The sequence below is a fragment of the Macrotis lagotis genome, chromosome 7, assembly GCF_037893015.1.
Source record: "Macrotis lagotis isolate mMagLag1 chromosome 7, bilby.v1.9.chrom.fasta, whole genome shotgun sequence".
Classification (NCBI taxonomy): domain Eukaryota; kingdom Metazoa; phylum Chordata; class Mammalia; order Peramelemorphia; family Peramelidae; genus Macrotis; species Macrotis lagotis.
The window spans coordinates 11,142,442-11,159,367 of NC_133664.1; the positions used below are offsets into that span (position 1 = coordinate 11,142,442).

The 16,926-nt window shown below is 36.7% G+C and overlaps 1 pseudogene; it reads left to right on the forward strand.

Annotated features, from left to right (window-relative positions):
* Positions 1-12,554: 12,554 nt before the first annotated feature.
* On the forward strand, positions 12,555-13,413 carry LOC141493613 (large ribosomal subunit protein uL10 pseudogene; annotated as a pseudogene).
* Positions 13,414-16,926: the final 3,513 nt, after the last annotated feature.

The following is a 16,926-nucleotide window of genomic DNA, read 5'->3' on the forward strand; positions in this document are numbered from 1 at the left end:
TGTTTAGGACAGAGAAAATGTTTAATAAATGTGCACTTAGTGATTCATTGACTTACTATATGCCTAATCTTTGTTTGTATCAGTTACTTCATCTGTAAAATTGAGATATTAATAACATGTCCCTCCCAGAATTTTTGTGAGCATCAAATGACCTAAAATTGCAGAGCATTTAGAATAGTGTCTGATATATAACATAAGCTATATATAAATGTTAACCAATTATTACTAAATTATTAAAATAATAATTTAAATAAATAACTAAATTATTACTAAAACTCTGAAGTCAAATTTGAACTCAGAATTTCTTGATTCCAGGACCAATACTCTTTATCCTAAATCACCTAGCTACCTTTTGCACGTAGAGGTATTTTCCTTGACAAGAAAAAAATATCTTCACATAATACAGAGGTGAATGGCGGGAGGAAAATGTGTGATATGAGAGGAGGAAGAGATGAAAATAGTCAGCTTTTGGTAAATGGTCTCATTTTACCCAGTAAAATATGAGGCCATTATTTTTTGCACCTGAGAGGGTAGGAGTAGAAGAAATCATGGGTGGTTTGAGATGTGATAAAAAGGTTTGTAAAAAGAAGTGTGGCTAAGGTCATGAGGAATTGATTAGGGGAATATAATATGGATCCATTGGAATTTATGTCACAAATTTATAGTAGACTCAATCATCAGAGTTTTATCATTTTCTCTAGTTTCATTTAGCATCATATGAATAGGAGTAAAAAGAGAAGACAGAGTAATCTGAGGCTATGGCTTGGCAAGGTATAGTCCTTAATAGGATAGGGAGGCAAGGGAGTGGGAAATAAGAAAGGTAAAACACATCTGATTCACCAAGGGCTCGAGATGAAGAAAGCAGGAGAGTAGAGTCAGCAAAAAGGAGCTAGAGCAGGGGAAAATAAACTGAAAGGTAAGAGGGATCAGAAGTTTTGCTGTTGATAAAGAAAACTAGGCCACAATAACAGATTATATAGTTGGATAAGAGAATTTCAGAGTTCATGACAATAACCATGGAATGCTTGTGGGTGAGGGCAAAAATACATTAACAGATTTAAGATTATGCATCATTACCAGGCGGGCATTTTTCTGAGTAGGAAAAGCTGTTTCATCATGGCCAGGATTCTTAAAATAGTGCATAATATTTTAAAATGATTCTATTAAATTACTTGGTGCATATCTCTGGATTTTATTGATGAGGAGGACTCATTGGTGCGATAAATTCCTCTTCCAGTGAAGATAAGCACCTTGTTTGCAATTTATAGCCTTGGAGATTTGTCCAGAGAACCAAAAGGTTAAGTGAGTTTCTCAGGGAGCAAAAACATATTGGGAGTGAAACCTCATGTGAAGCTCTCCACATTATTGAGGGTATTAATAGAACACAGGAAAAAAACTTTTATAAAATTACATTCTTGTTCATGAGAAAAGATATTGAAGTTAATAAAAATGGTTGAATTTTTCTTTAGTACATGCACACTCACAATTTCCCTCATATAAAACAATACCAATGCACAAATGTTAGACAATTCCCCATTTTCCTCATTTAATCACTTTATCACTTTAACCAGATTTTCTAAATCTATATTAGATCATGAAGACCCATAACCTTGAATATTGAATATTATCAAAGCCCATTTCTGCATATGTTGGAAGAGATAGGTAATGTGCATTTTTTGATATAACATATAAGATTGATTATTTTTCTTATATTGATCTCTTTTTGCATTCCTGGTGTAAACAGTACTAAATAATAATGAATACGTCAATGTTGTGGCAAGGTAGCTGAAAAACAAATCAGGGTTTATGCACATGAACTGGCCTGTCTAGAATGCCATATCTAATCATGGAAGAAAGGTGATTCAAAGCCAGACTTCTCCTGACTCCAAGACCAACATTCTTTTTATTATTCTGTTGTTATTTTATTATTCTGTTGCCTTAATAATTATTTGGTAAATTGAAGTGTTTTCTGAGTTCTTCAATTAGATAACAGGAGCCCTAAGAATCCTGGAATAGATTCGATTGCCAGGAAATTGATCTCTTCACCTATATTATTTCCCCCATTAGTCATGTTGCAGACCCAGGAAATTAAAATGGAATTCTAAAACACATACAAAATAGTGTTCCTGAGGTTAATGTGAACTCAAATTTTTTGAGCTTTCCTCTTGGGCATATTATATGCTTTACTTAAATATTTTCATAGCTATGCTTTGAAAGACTTGGCTATACTAAGTAGATTTTAGCATTCTTTATAAAATCAGTTGGTACTATAATAATTTCATTTAGTGTCTATCCATAGTTTAAATTTTCAGAGCAGACTCACAGTTTATTAAAAAGGTTGCTATTGTTATTCTCACTGATCTATAAAATGCACAGCCTAATGTTGGAATGATTATTTATAGACTTAGAGAGGCATCAGAGGGTGAATAATGTTTTTTGAAAGGAAGGCTGGCATGACACATTTATTTGAATGCAAAAATTACTTTAGAAGAGGGATTTCATGGGGGTGGAGCCAAGATGGCAGAGTAAAGGCAGGCATTCATCTGAGCTCAACCCCAAGCTCCTCCAAAAACATTTATATTATGAACAAATTCTAGAGTGGCAGAACCCACAAAACGATGTCATTGGGGGGGGGGGGGCTAGGTGGCACAGTAGATAAAGCACCGGCCCTGGAGTCAGGAGTACCTGGGTTCAAATACAGTCTCAGACACTTAATAATTACCGAGCTGTGTGGCCTTGGGCAAGCCACTTAACTCCCCTGGTTGCCTTGCAAAATAGGAGTTTTCCAGTCCAAAACATTGACAAAGACAACAGGATATTCTAGAATCTGAGGGCAAAACAGAAATTGAAAGAGTACATTGATCCCCTCCTCAAGTACTCCCAAAATGAAAACTCTCAGACATATTGGAACCAAATTCCAGACTTCTAAATCAAGAAGAAAATACTATAAACAAGAAAAAAGACAAAAACCCAACTATCATAGAACCACAGTCAGGATAAGATAATATTTAGCAGCTTCTACCTATAGAGTAGCCAAATAGCTAGGATTACAAAAAACTGAGTATAATCCTTCAGGGGAAAAATGTATATTCAGTGAAATAGAGGACTTTCAAGCTTTCCTGATTAGACCTGAGTTGATTAGAAAATGACTTTCAAATACAAGATGCAAAAGAATAATAAAAAGGTAAATAGGAAAGAGAAATCATAAGAGAATTTAATAAAATTATACTCTTTATAACATAAGAAAATATTTATAACTCATAAACAATTTTAATTATTAGGACAGTTGGGAGTATACATAGACAGAAATCAGAAGTATGAGTTAAATATGGTGGCATGATTTTCTAAAAATTACAATTAAAGGTTGAGAAAGAAGAATGCACTAGGAGAAAGGAAGGAAAGAAAGAGATAGAATGACCAATTATATGACACAAAAAATGTCTGACAAGATTTTAAAATGGAAATGGGGCAAGCAAGAAGTTAAGTACATGAACCTGATTTTCATTGGCTATAACTCAAAGAGGGAATAATATGGAAACTCGGTTGAATATAGAAATCTCTCTTACTATATAGGAAGGAAAGGGGTGAAGAGAAGTGAGGAACTCATAGATGGAATAACAATTTGGGGAAGGTAAAAGTCAGAAGCAAAACACTTTTGTGAACGGACAGAGTAAAAGAAGAGAGTAAGCAGGATAAAAGGGAAAACAGGATAGAAGGAAATACAGTTGATAATCATCAATGGGAAAAAATTACATTGAGTTTCTCTGATAATTACTTCATTTTTCAAATATTTAGAAAATGGAGTCAAATTTATAGAGATAAGAACCATTCCTCAATTGATAATTCACAGCATATGAACAGTCAGTTTTCAGAAAAAGCAATCAAAGCTATCTGTAATCATAGGGAATAACTAACTAGCCAACTAATAACTAATAAATACCTATTGATGAGAGAAATACAAATTTAAACATTCTGAACTATTACATCACAATTTGTCCGATCGGCTAAGGTGACAGAAAAGGAAAGTGACTCAGGTTGGAGAGGATGTGGGAAAATCAAAACACTAATGTACTATTGATAAAAGTATGTACTGATTTCAAGCATTCTGGAGAACACTATGGAATTATGTCTAATGGACTATAAAGCCAAGCAATCTCTTTGATCAGACAATACAGCTATTTGGTCTGTATGCCAAAGAGATTAAAAAGGACAAAAAAGGAGAAGGACTTATATGCACAAATATATTTATAGTAGTTCAATTTGTTGTGGCAAAGAATTGGAAATTGAGGGAATGTCCACCAATTGGGGAATGGCTGAACAAATTGTTGTATATGAAAATAATGTTCATGCACCCTTCCTCTTCCTGCTTCCCCATTTCTCTTTCCGCTTTATAATCTTGATCAGGTCTCTTTAATGTCAAATAATTGGCGATTCTACCTCTCCCTTTCCTTTTTTCCCAGTATATGTATATGTCATATATGATAAGAAATGATGAGCAGTATGCTCTCAGAAAAACATAAAGACATGTTACTTTTTCTTTATTTTTCTAGGATTTTTTGGTCTCTATTTTCTTTCATAGAATGACATAAAAATAAGTTTTGCATGACTATGTATAGCCTATGTCAAATTGCTTGTAGGAGGGAAGTTATAAAGGGATGGAGAGAATTTGGATTACAAAATTTGGGTGAAAAAAGTGTTAACTTTTTTTTACATTTAATGGAGTAAATTAAATAATTTTTTTTTAAAAAAGGGATTTTGAGACGTTCAATAGGACCTAAAAGACCAATTGGCAATTTCCAAAAATCAAATGAAGCTACCTAAATGTTTTCCCTATTAACCCTCAAAACTCAGATTAAGGTCTGATCACTTGTTCCAGTTTTTTTGAGGTACAAGAGCTCAGAAACAGATAAAATTAATGAACTAACACTGAAAAGGTTCTTATTAATAATTTATTTTCTCTTTGCCTTCTCTGTGGTATTCACACTTGGCAAGATGCAGCTGTGAATTCCAAATGGGAGTTCTCACTTTCTGGATTCCTGCCTACCATCAAAGCCAATGGGAGGGAGATTGGCTCAGCAAAACTAAAGATGTTAATGCTAAAATTTTTGTCTCCCTAGGTCATTGTGTCTACCTGACATCTGGTCTACCATGAGACCAGCTAAATCTTGAAACAAGTCACAGATGTTGTGTCTAATATCCATATTGCTATTAGGATAGAGAAAGAACAAATTTTGAGTAAAGCAACTAAATTAAGAGCCCTAATTGAAAGATACATAAATATAATGCAGAAATTTCTATAATAGGAGTTCTGTTAACTACAGTGCTGTTTATCATAGTCTATTAAGTCTATGAGGTTGTATTTTTTCTGACTTCTCTGATAAACACTTGGGTAATTCCAATAGCCTGCTCTGCCAGCCCTCAATCTCTCCCCATTCCAACCTATGCTCTATTCAGTCATCATAGTGAGTTTTCCTAAAGCCCAGGTGTGATCATGGCACCTCTTGACACATTACATTCAAACTCCAGTGCCTCCCTATGACTTTGAAGTTCAAATGTGAAATGCTCTGTTAGTCATTTAGAGTCCTTGACAACCTCCCTTCCCCCTTCTACTTTTCCAGGCTCCTTACACCTTACACTTCACTTTGTCCCAGGCACTGTGCTAAGTCCCTATTATCTCATTTGATTGTTTAGCACCCTGGCAAATATTATTATCCCCATTTACAGATGAGAATCCTGAGGCAAGCTAAGGTCCTGCTCTATCTACTGCACCATCTAACTGCCCTGATATCTGTGTGTCATCTTCACATTAAGATTGGGAGTTCCTCGAGGGCAGGGACTGTCTTTTGCTTCTTTCTGTATCACCAGGGCATAGCACAGGGCAAGACATGAGAAAAGCCTCATAAATGCACACTGACTGATTAAAGGATTGATTCTACCCTGGCGTTTTGAGGTGTCATGGGTATAGTAGAATCAGGAAGACTTCAATTCAAATCTACCTTCAGATACCTGCTGGATATGTGACCCTGGGCAAGTCATTTACCCTATTTGCTTCAGTTCCCTCATCTGTAAAATGAACTGGAGAAGGAATGGCAAATCACTCCAATATCTTTGTCAACAAAATGGCAAGTGGCTCATGAAGAATCAAACATGACTGAAAGAAATGAACACCACCACTCAGGAGTCTTCTAGCTCACCAAAATAGCCTTAAATTGAGTAAAATTACAATTATAGCAAATTCTGTTACTTTCGTGTTCCCCCTTTCTTTTGTCTTCAGTGCCTCCCCTTCCTGATTTGGGGAAATAGGAGCAAACTTTGGGTGATATCCACTCATCCCTTGGTAGGGTTGCTCTGGACCCTGAATGGCTCATACAAATAGCTAGCAGATGTAGGATCCTGAATTCTATCCACTCTGGCTCTAACTACAAGTTTGCCTCTGTTTGAGTCTAGTGATGTCCTTCACAATTATATGTGACCTCCACCCAGGCCATGAACCTATTCTTCCATCTTGTCCCTGATGTCAGAATTCTTATTTCAGGGTTTGGAGATTAACTCTCTGGTACAGATTGTAGCCCTTTTAAAGCTAGGCAGTCTATCTTCATGTCTTGTCCTGAATGAAAATAGGGCAAAAATATCATCCCAAAAGAAAACAAACAAAAACAAAAGCCCACCTTTTGTTGATGTTTTTTCAAAGTTACTTCAACAAGTCCTGTGACATGGAGGTCATTACCAATCTTTCATAAAAAAAAAAAGGTTTTTCTTACTCAAAGGACAGGAGCTTTAGATCATTAACAAAACATTCAATGGCCTAGCCTTTATTATCCCAAGTGCATCCCTATGTCAGGAGGAAGCTTCAGAATTAAGAGACTTTTTATAACAGAGAAACTGTAGAAACATGGTTATTAATTTTCAACAATCTCTGGATCCCATCTCCTTTAAGACTCAAGATCTGAGGAAGCTTTGAACCTCATCTATAGCAATAAATAATTTTTCACTTGATCCATTAAACTATCAAAATTTGCACTTACTATATCCTACTTATGCCAACCTTTTGTTCCTATGGTTGTAGTTTATATTTACAATTAAATCAGAAGATCCTGGAGGGTAGCAATATTTTCTTTGAGATTTTTTCATCTTTCCCCTTATGATCAAGTATGTGACCCACATTATATGTTCAGTGAAGTCCTATTTTTCTCTAAATTCAGAAAATGAAATTCTACAATAGGTGAACATTTTTCCATTGGTTTTAAGTGACAGAAAAAAGGGAATTTCCATGGTGAGGCACTTCTCTAATTCTATATATAACCAAAATCAATTGGTTAAACAGAAAAATTCCAAGTAGGTTATTCCTTTGGTGTCATATAAAGTTCCAAATATTCAATATTTTATGATACTTGCATGTAGAAAGAATCTAAGAGATTTGATTACATATAGTTTTTTTGGTAAATTGAACTGTTTCAAAGACCTACAGATCAGTAATAAGATCTTTGCCCAATGGAAAGGGAGAGGGGAAAGGAAATAGTTTCGATAATTCTAGGGAAACAATTTCTCAAATGACCACATTATATGAATATCCATCAAATGGATCATTAATGCCTATGAGACAATTAGTATGGTTATGGAAGGAAAAGAATAAAAAAAGATTTATTCTTTTAGGTCTCATGGGGACTTTCAGATACACCACATTGTTTTAATATCTCTTGATCAGGTCATTATTCCAAATCTAACTTAATTGAACATAATTGCACCATTCTCATTTTCCCATGGGATGAAAAATGTACTCATGGGGGATTTCTATTAGGTCAAAATCACTGGTAAACTCCAAGGATTCTAATTCTCATGGCACAGATTTCACTCCCTTTGTGCAATGTTCTCTTTGGCACCTTTCCAATGGAAAATTTAAATTCATCTTGTTCTTATTAGTTTTCCCCTGCCCATCCCATATGGAAATACTCTGAATACTTTGTCCCAGAAATGCAAGTCCAGGACTCGGAATATCTCTACTGTATATTATAAAGACTAGGGAAAGGTAGAGGAAAAAAAGATAGGAATTGAAAACTCTTACCATTCTAAGACAATCTGTTCAACAGAACACACCTAAAAATTCTTTGGCAGCTTCACAGACATCTTTCTGATAGAATAAACTAAATGGCTGATCAGCAGATTTAATTCCAAACAGACTTCATCGCTAGCTCTTTGGATGGAAAAATCATCTGCATATTAAGGAGGGATGAATTAAGGAAAAATCGAATGTAAGTCACTCCTTTTCCAACACTACATTTGACAGATTTCAAAAATCATGTAGAAACACAATGTGGGAACTCTTAATTTAAGTTTAGCAAAGGGCCTTATAAATTTTGAAGCATTGTATAAGTGTTATTTGTCCTTTTTTGCTTTGAGTGTGTAATGCATCAGTTAAAGCTATCCTTGATAAGGATACAAGACGGTTCCCATTACGTGCTATGCATTGTTAAGTACTGGGAATAAATATGCTCACTTATAATGAGCAATTTCAAGAGACAGAGGATGGAGAGAGGAGCTACACTGTCTTATCTTGTTTCACTCTTAATGAAGCTACAATAATATATGGTTCCCCAGTGATTCATGTGAAGTGGGGTGAATTAGCAACAGGGTAGAACCCACTTGATTGAAAAATGAATTGGATTTCAGAAAAAACATAAGATAAGGCACAACTTGAGTGACAGGAGATAACCTAGATGAGACCTCCTTTGAGAAGGAATCATTCTGGTGCTTTCAGATTAGCTCAACAAGATCAAGATTTTCTTAGCCCATCAGATAGTAGATCTTGAGATGGAAATATCAAACTTTTCACTGAAGCACATTGAGTTTAGATGATTTGTCCAAGGCCATAGAGGGAGTAAATTACAAAAAGGGTCTAAAGTCAGGTCCCTGATGTCATAACGATGACCTAACTCTTCCCATTCACCTTGGACTGCTCTCTTTCTATATGACTGAGTGACAAATATCTTTCACTGACTTCCCTCTAGTAAGAACTCCAGGCCTTGATTCAAGGTTCCTTCTCTCTGTTGATTATTTCTAATTTATCTTGTATATAATTTATTTGCATTGTTTCTCTCCCCATTACAGAGCATTTATTAGGCCAGGACTGTCATTTGTTTTTAGACATCTTTTGTTAGATTCTTTGTCTAAGCAATTATCTTTCTCAGTATCCCCAGTGCTAAGGACAGTATTGGTATTTAATAAATTTATTTAATTGGTATTTAATAAATTGACTGTGATTTTTTTTTCTTCAGGGAAAAGTTCTTGGTCACTTAGACTTTTAAGTGATTATGGTGTGGGTTCTGCTGAGACATGGACTAGTATCAATGACAGGCCATTTCCATCCTTCTTTTAGGAAAAATTATGAGTCATAGTTTTAGGATCAGGATTTGGTTAAGAATCTTGTTTTCATTAAAATGTTGTCACTCTTGATAGATTTGTGTGTTTGCACTGTACTAGGAATTTCCCCTTAAACTCCAAGGGCTATTAATTCTCATTTGATCTGTTTCTAGATCTCTTTCTCCCTCAGTTTCTGTTTTTCTGCCCCTTTCTTGAGGCAACAATATGGTACAGTGGATCTAGAGGGATGAACCTGGAGTCAAAAAGAATGCAGTTCTATCTGCTTTCACATATTTAACTAGCTATATGACTCTGGGTGGTAGTGATGTAGTAGTAGTAGTAGTAGTAGTAGTAGTAGTAGTAGTAGTAGTAGTAGTAGTAGTAGTAGTAGTAATAGAAATAATAAAGTATGTATATATGTATAATATATATTTTAAACATATGTTTGTGACATATGTATGTTTTGTTTATATGTATTTATAAATATATATATAATATATATAAATATATATGCATGTATCTTATATATATATTATATATATAATATATATATATAAATATATATGCATGTATCTTATAATGTACATCAATTGGGCTAAAAACTTTCCAAATAGAAATTCATTTAATCCTTTCAACAACCCAGAAGATAGGTGCTGTTATAATCCTCATTTAACAGTTGAAAAAATAAAGACAGACAGAGGTTAAATGACCTAGGGTAAAACAGTTGGGACCTGAGAGTACATTTGATTGACCTAGAGTCCAGAGCTCTACCCACTGGACGTTTTGCTGCCATTGTATGCCACTATTAATTTTGTTTAATTCTTTTATTTTTGTTACAAAAGGGAATTCCCATCCAGGAAAGGTAAGCTAGAAACATTTATGTTGTAAAATAATATATTTCAATAAAACTTTACTAAAACTAAAAGAAAAAATGAGAAAATGTAAAGAAAGCAGTTTTTTCATAAAATCTAGTTTTTCTCTTTTTTCCCCCTTTGAATTTTGACATTGCTGCCAAATAAGATACTATTGCAATTTATGGAGCATACTCAGTGACCAATTTAAACTCCACAGTCTGCTTAAAATCCATCTGTCCAGGCTCAGAAGCCAAGGGGGAAGGAGAATTTGACCTGTTCCCTCATCTTCCAACCTCTAAGATGGTAAATAAAGACAATGAAGAGAAACCTTCCCAGGCAAGTGGTCTTCACTCAGAACTCTGGCTCCTATCCTTAAAAGTCATGATAGCAAAACAAAAACTTTTTAAAAATCATTTTAATTTTTTTTCCAGTAATTAATGCTCTTCCCAAATTATATGGACCATGTCAAAAATGACAACATGCCCTAGGAATCCTGAAGGTGTAGAGAGCTGATTGAATTTAAGACCAATCAAGTGTGTGGGACTCCTTTACTAGTAACCTAAGAGGGCCAGTTGCCAAGCAGAAGATGATTTTTGTCTGTTCTAAGTATTTGCACATGGTCTTTGACCCTTTTATGCTTGCTTGGCTATGAAAATCATACAGATTCTTGATGTTGATATGTAGGAATACTGGGCAGATACAACATCTAATCCCACTGGGTGAACAGTTCTGACCATGAGCCTGAGGCCAGGACTGTCATTTGTTTTTAGACATCTTTTGTCAGATTCTTTGTCTAAGCAAGAACTTACCTCTTCTTTTCTTGTAACTTTCAATGCAATCTACACCCAAGCGATCTTGGGTATTGTCTCTTCCCTGTTGTCCCTTCTGGTTTGGACATGTCCTTTTAGAATCATCTTGTGACTAACTTTAACTTGATTACATATTCATCACATTCCTGTCTGCCCCTCAGATATTACACAATGGTTATATCTCAGTGATGAAAACAATCCAAAAATGTGTCTTCTCTGCAGTGTTGGACCCAACCCCAGCTGTCTGAACCATTTTCCAAGGTGTCTGATTACTCCTCAGTCCCTTTTGTTGGAATTTTATTCAGGTCATTGTCACTACCTATGGGTATCCCTCAAGCTCTGTCTTTTCCTCTTCTCTTTTCCCTCTATACCAGTTAGTTTAATAATCTCATCATCAGTTCTCATGGATTCAAATAGCATTTCTAAATATAATTGATTCTAAGGTCTATTTATTCAATCCCAATATATTTCTTCATCTCCATTCTTAATTTTGAATTACCTTTTGGATATCTCAAACTAAATATCATATAGTCATCTAAGTCTCACCATGTTGAGAATAGAACTCATTGTATTTTCCCCTAAATCCTCTCCCTTTTTGAAGATAACATTATAGCCAAGACCATTACCATCTTCCTAGGTATTCAAATTCAAAATCAGTGTCATACTTCATTTCTCACTCAAACTCACTCAATATATTCAATCTGTTTGCCAAGTCATACTGTTTCTACCTTCCAACACCTCTCATAGAAACTAACTTCTCTCCTCTGAATCAGCCATCACACTGCCATGATGCCTCTGGAATGTGGCAATGAACCCACATGGCGGTCTTTCCACCTCTATCCTTTCCCTACTATTGTCCATCCATATATTAAGGCAAAAACATAGTCTTCCAAAGGTACTAGTCTTACCATGCCATGTCCTTTACTCAGGAAAACTCAATGATTCCCTATTGTTCCCAGAATCGAATATAATATGATAGTTGGATTTTAAATGTTTTATTTTCCCAGCCTCTTTCCAGTCTCCTTATAGTTTTAATCCTCTCTACATTCTTCAGAAACAGGTGGTGAAGTAGTTGGGGGCTGGGGGGAATAGCACTGAGCCTGGAGTCTGGAAAGCCAGAACTCAAAAGCAGCTTCAGACACACCATCTGTGTGACCTGGCAAATCATTTAATTTGTATGCCTCAATTTCCTCGTCTCTAAAATGGAGATATAATTAGAACTATCTCTCAGGATTGTTAGGAGGATGAAATGTGAGAACATCTGTAAAATGACTGGCAGAGTGCTTGGAACATTCCATATATTTAACAAATATTCATTTCTTCTTCCTTCATACAGAAACACTGACTTTCTTGGTCTTCCCTGCATATTTCCCATCATTATGTATTTTTATGTTTTATTTATTTTATATTATTACAATAGTCTTGTTGTATAAGTAAACATAAATCTTCCCCCCCACACATAGAAAAACCCTAAGAGACATGAAGTGAGAGAAAAAGAAAGTGTACTTCAGACTGTATTCAGATTCCCATAGTGATGATGGGAAAAAACACTATGATGGGCAAAGCCATTCGTGGGCATCTGGAGAATAACCCTGCCCTGGAGAAACTGCTGCCTCATATCCGCAGGAATGTGGGTTTTGTGTTCAACAAGGAAGATCTGACTGAGATTAGGGATATGTTTCTGGCCAATAAGGTACCAGCTGCTGCCCATGCTGGTGCCATTGCCCCATGTGATGTCACGGTGCCAGCCCAGAACACTGGTCCGGGTCCTGAGAAGACTTCCTTCTTCTAAGCTCTGGGTATCACCACCAAGATTTCCAGGGGCACCATGGAAATTTTGAGTGATGTGCAGCTGATTCAGACTGGAGACAAAGTGGGCGCCAGCGAGGCCACCTTGTTGAACATGTCGAATATCTCCTCATTTTCCTTTGGGCTGATCATTCAGCAGGTGTTTGACAATAGCAGCATCTATAACCCTGAAGTGCTGGACATCACAGAGGAGACCTGGCACCTTTGCTTCTTAGAGGGTGTCCATAATGTTGCCAGCGTCTGTCTGCAGATTGGCTACCCAACTGTTGCATCAGTGCCCCACTCTATCATCAATAGGTACAAGCGGGTCTTGGCTGTAGCTGTAGAGACTGAGTACAGTTTCCTGCTTGCTGAAAAGGTGAAGGCCTTTCTGGCTGACCCTTCAGCCTTTGCAGTGGCTGCCCCTGTGGCTGCAGCTCCAGCTGCTGCTGTACCAGCTGCTGCTGCTCCAGCCAAAGTAGAAGCCAAGGAAGAGTTGGAAGAGTCTGATGAAAATATGGGATTTGGTCTGTTTGATTAGCCCATGGGATACAACTATTTTGCCAGTTTATTTGTGGAACAAAGAAATAAAAATGCTCATTATCTCTGAAAAAAAAGAAAGTTCATCTTTTCCCCCTGAAAGAAGACATTCAGTTTTGCTGGGTAGTTGATACTCAGATGTAAATCAAGATCTTTTGCCTACCAGAAAAGCATATTCCAAATCCTATGAGCTCTTAATGTAGACAAGGCCAAATAGAGCCATGATAGTTGAATTGCTTCTTTCTGGGAGCTTTTAGCATTTTCTCCTTCACTTGGGAGTTTTGGAATTTGGCTATAATATTCCTGAGAGTTTTTCTTTTGGGAATTCTTTCAGGAGGTGATTGGCGTATTCCCTCAATTTCGATCTTACCCTCTGCTTTTAGGATCTCAGGGAAATTTTGCTCCATTATTTCTTGAAAAAGAAAGCCTAGGCTCTTTTCCTTGTAGTGACTTTCATGTAGCCCAATAATTTTTAAATTGTCTCTCTTGGATCTGTTTTCTAGGTCAGTTGTTTTTCCAATGAAATATTTCACATTTTCTTCTCATTTTTGTTCTTTTGATATTGTTTTATTGTTTCTTGATTTCTTGAAAAGTCATCAGCTTCCTTTACCTCTATTCTACATTCAAAGGAGTTCTTTTCTTCACAGAGCTTTCTTAATCTCTTTTTTCAGCTAGCCAGTTCTGCTTTGTAGAACATTCTTCTAATTTGCATTTTGGCTAAACTGGTTTTTAACAGTATTTTTTGATATTTTGCTGACTTGATTTTCATTATTTACCTGCATCACTCTCATTTTTCTTCCCAATTTTTCCTCTACCTTCCTTACTTGTTTTGAAAAGACTTATCTGAGCTCATTCAGAGCCTGAACCCATTTCCTATTTTTCTTGGAGGCTTTGGATCCAGAAGCTTCAACTTTGTCATTTTCTGAGTGTATATTTTGATTCTCCATGGCACCAAAGTAATTTTCTATGACATGTTTCTTCTTTTTTTCTGTTGTTTGCTCATTTCCTCAGCCTATGACTGATTTATTGATCTTCCAAGGCTTTGGGTGGGTTTTAGGGACACCCCATAGGAATATTAACTCCTCCAAAGTGTTATGACAGGCTCTGACTGCTCTCTTGCCTATGTTCTGGTCTGTGGATGTCCACAAGCCCTCCCCTCCGCCCTGGAGCTGTGAGGAGGGTCCTGCTCAGCAGTGGTAGTATGGGGGCCCCAGACTGCAATCTGGATCTGAGTGTGGACAAACAGTGAAGTCCTGTTTCAGGGATAGCAGAAAGACCTCTGCAGTCTCTCCTGACCCCCTTACCATCTGTGGATTGGGTGCTCTGTATGTACTAAGGGGCTCCGCAGGTTTCCACCACAAGGCTGCTTCGAGTTTGGCACTGGCCCTGGGTACCATGCTCACTCTGGTGCTTTAGTGCTCTCTCATCCCCCTTCAATCTGTCCCTAGTGATTCCTGGGTAAATAGGTCTGGAAAACATCCCCTCTGCCATGGACCCAGGTGACCCCCTATTATACATTTTCATACCTTTCTTCTTATCTTCCTTATCCTTATCTCTTGTGTTCACTGATTCCCACCAAGTCTAAACTAAAATTCCCACCATCTAGATCTTTCTCTTCTCCAATGCTAGTGTTTCCTCCCAGAGACTACCCCCAAATTAATCTTGTCTAGGTTTTTTTTAAGACATAATTGTTTGCTTGTTGCTTCCCTTTAGACCAGAAACTCATTTACCTCTCCTTTTTTATCCCCAGTCTGGGCCTAGGGAACTTAGTAGGTACTTGATAAATGTTGGTGACTGACTGAATAATGAATACTCACATCTACATCTCGCTTCCAAAATTAGCAAAAATGCTTTAAATAGATACAGTAGTTTCCCCATTTCTGTTCCATAAATAGGGGAAATCCAGTTCTGAGAAATCAACTGGTAGGTCACTAGTTCTTTGGCACTGGCACTTCTTCCATTACCCTGTGATTCCTGTCATTTTCTTTCTAATATCCCACTTCCATGTGTACTGTCCTCCCCAGGAAGTGGCAAGCACCTTGAGAGCATGACTAGAGTTTATTTGGTTTGCTGTATTCCCAGAATCACAGGTCTTGGGTTGAAAGGGAACTTAAGAGCCCCTGTATGTCATAGCATCACATTTATATATGGGGAAACTGAGGCCTAAGAAGTGAAGTGACTTGTCTAAGATCCTCAAACAGTAAATAGTATGTCAAGAAATCACTGAATCTGGGATGAAAGGGACCTTATAGTCCAACTGTTACATTAATAGAAACCTCCTTTACAATGTTCCTGTTGGACGGTAATGTAGATTTTGATTGAAAACTTCCACTGAAAGTGAACCCTCTAATCTCCTAAGGAAACCCATTCCCTTTTTTGGGAGAGTTCTGATGTGAAGAAGTTTTCAGTGCCACTTACTGGCATTATCATGAATGAAAAGAAAATCAGTTGAGTCTTAGAGAAATCAAATTCAAATCTTTCCATGAGTTGCTTCCTGAGTGACACTGGTCCAATACCTTCCCTTTTCAAGCTCTTCATCTGGAAGAGTAGACTGTTAGACAATGGCCTCTAATCCCCTTCCATGTGAAGCCCAAGATCCCCATAATCAAGTAAAAAATTGCTTTGTTTCTATTTCTACTCATTGCTCTAAGCTCTGACTTGCAGAGGCTAATGCTCCTCTCACCCTTCCTCCACCCCTCGCTTTCCTGACAAAACAGTTTCCAATGCTTTGGTTCTATTTGGTGCTATTATCTTCATCTAGAGTTTCTTTAGATCATTGAGGTCCTGAAACTGAGAAATCCAAAACTGAACAAAAAGTACTAAACGTCCATCATCACAATGTAGTGAGTAGATCTGAAATTTGAACCTGCTACTTCTAAAAACATTGTGTTTTCTACTGTACAATGTTCTAGTTCTTTTTTATTTTCTAAAATCTTTTGGAACTCACATCAGCCAAGTTAGATAAGAAGCATGTTATTATTCTCATTTAACAGATGAGAAACTGAGGTCCAGAAAGGTAAAGGGATTTGTTTTAGTTCACATAGCTAATATTTTTTGAGAAATTGATCCAAAGGGAACAGAATCATGGGATTATCTAGGCTCATCATAACAGAATTGGAAGAAATTTGGAGACCAAATTCAATCTCTTCAATTTATTGACATTGAAAACAATGCAGAGGAATCATAATGCTCAGGGATAGGACTTTTGAACTTCTGCCTCCAAGAACCAAAACTATTCACTCCACCATGCCACCTTATTGGGCTAACAAGGTTACTCCTCATGAGATTAGAAGGAACCTGGATGTGTTAGCTCATATTTGCAGAAAATGAAGACCATTCCTCTCCTTCTAAAAAGGCAAAATCATTTTCTATGAGGAACAACTTCTACTTAATTTTCCTTTTCTCATCTATGGATTAGGAGTCATTTCTAGCAGGTGAAAGGGATGAGAAAGCAAAATCATCTTTGTTCTTCATCCAAGGGGTGGGGAAAACAAGTCTTAAAAAGGGGTTTTATGATCATTTGCTGAAGTTGTTCTATTGTTTTCTCTCCTGATTCTCAGAGATGGGGTGGAACTATT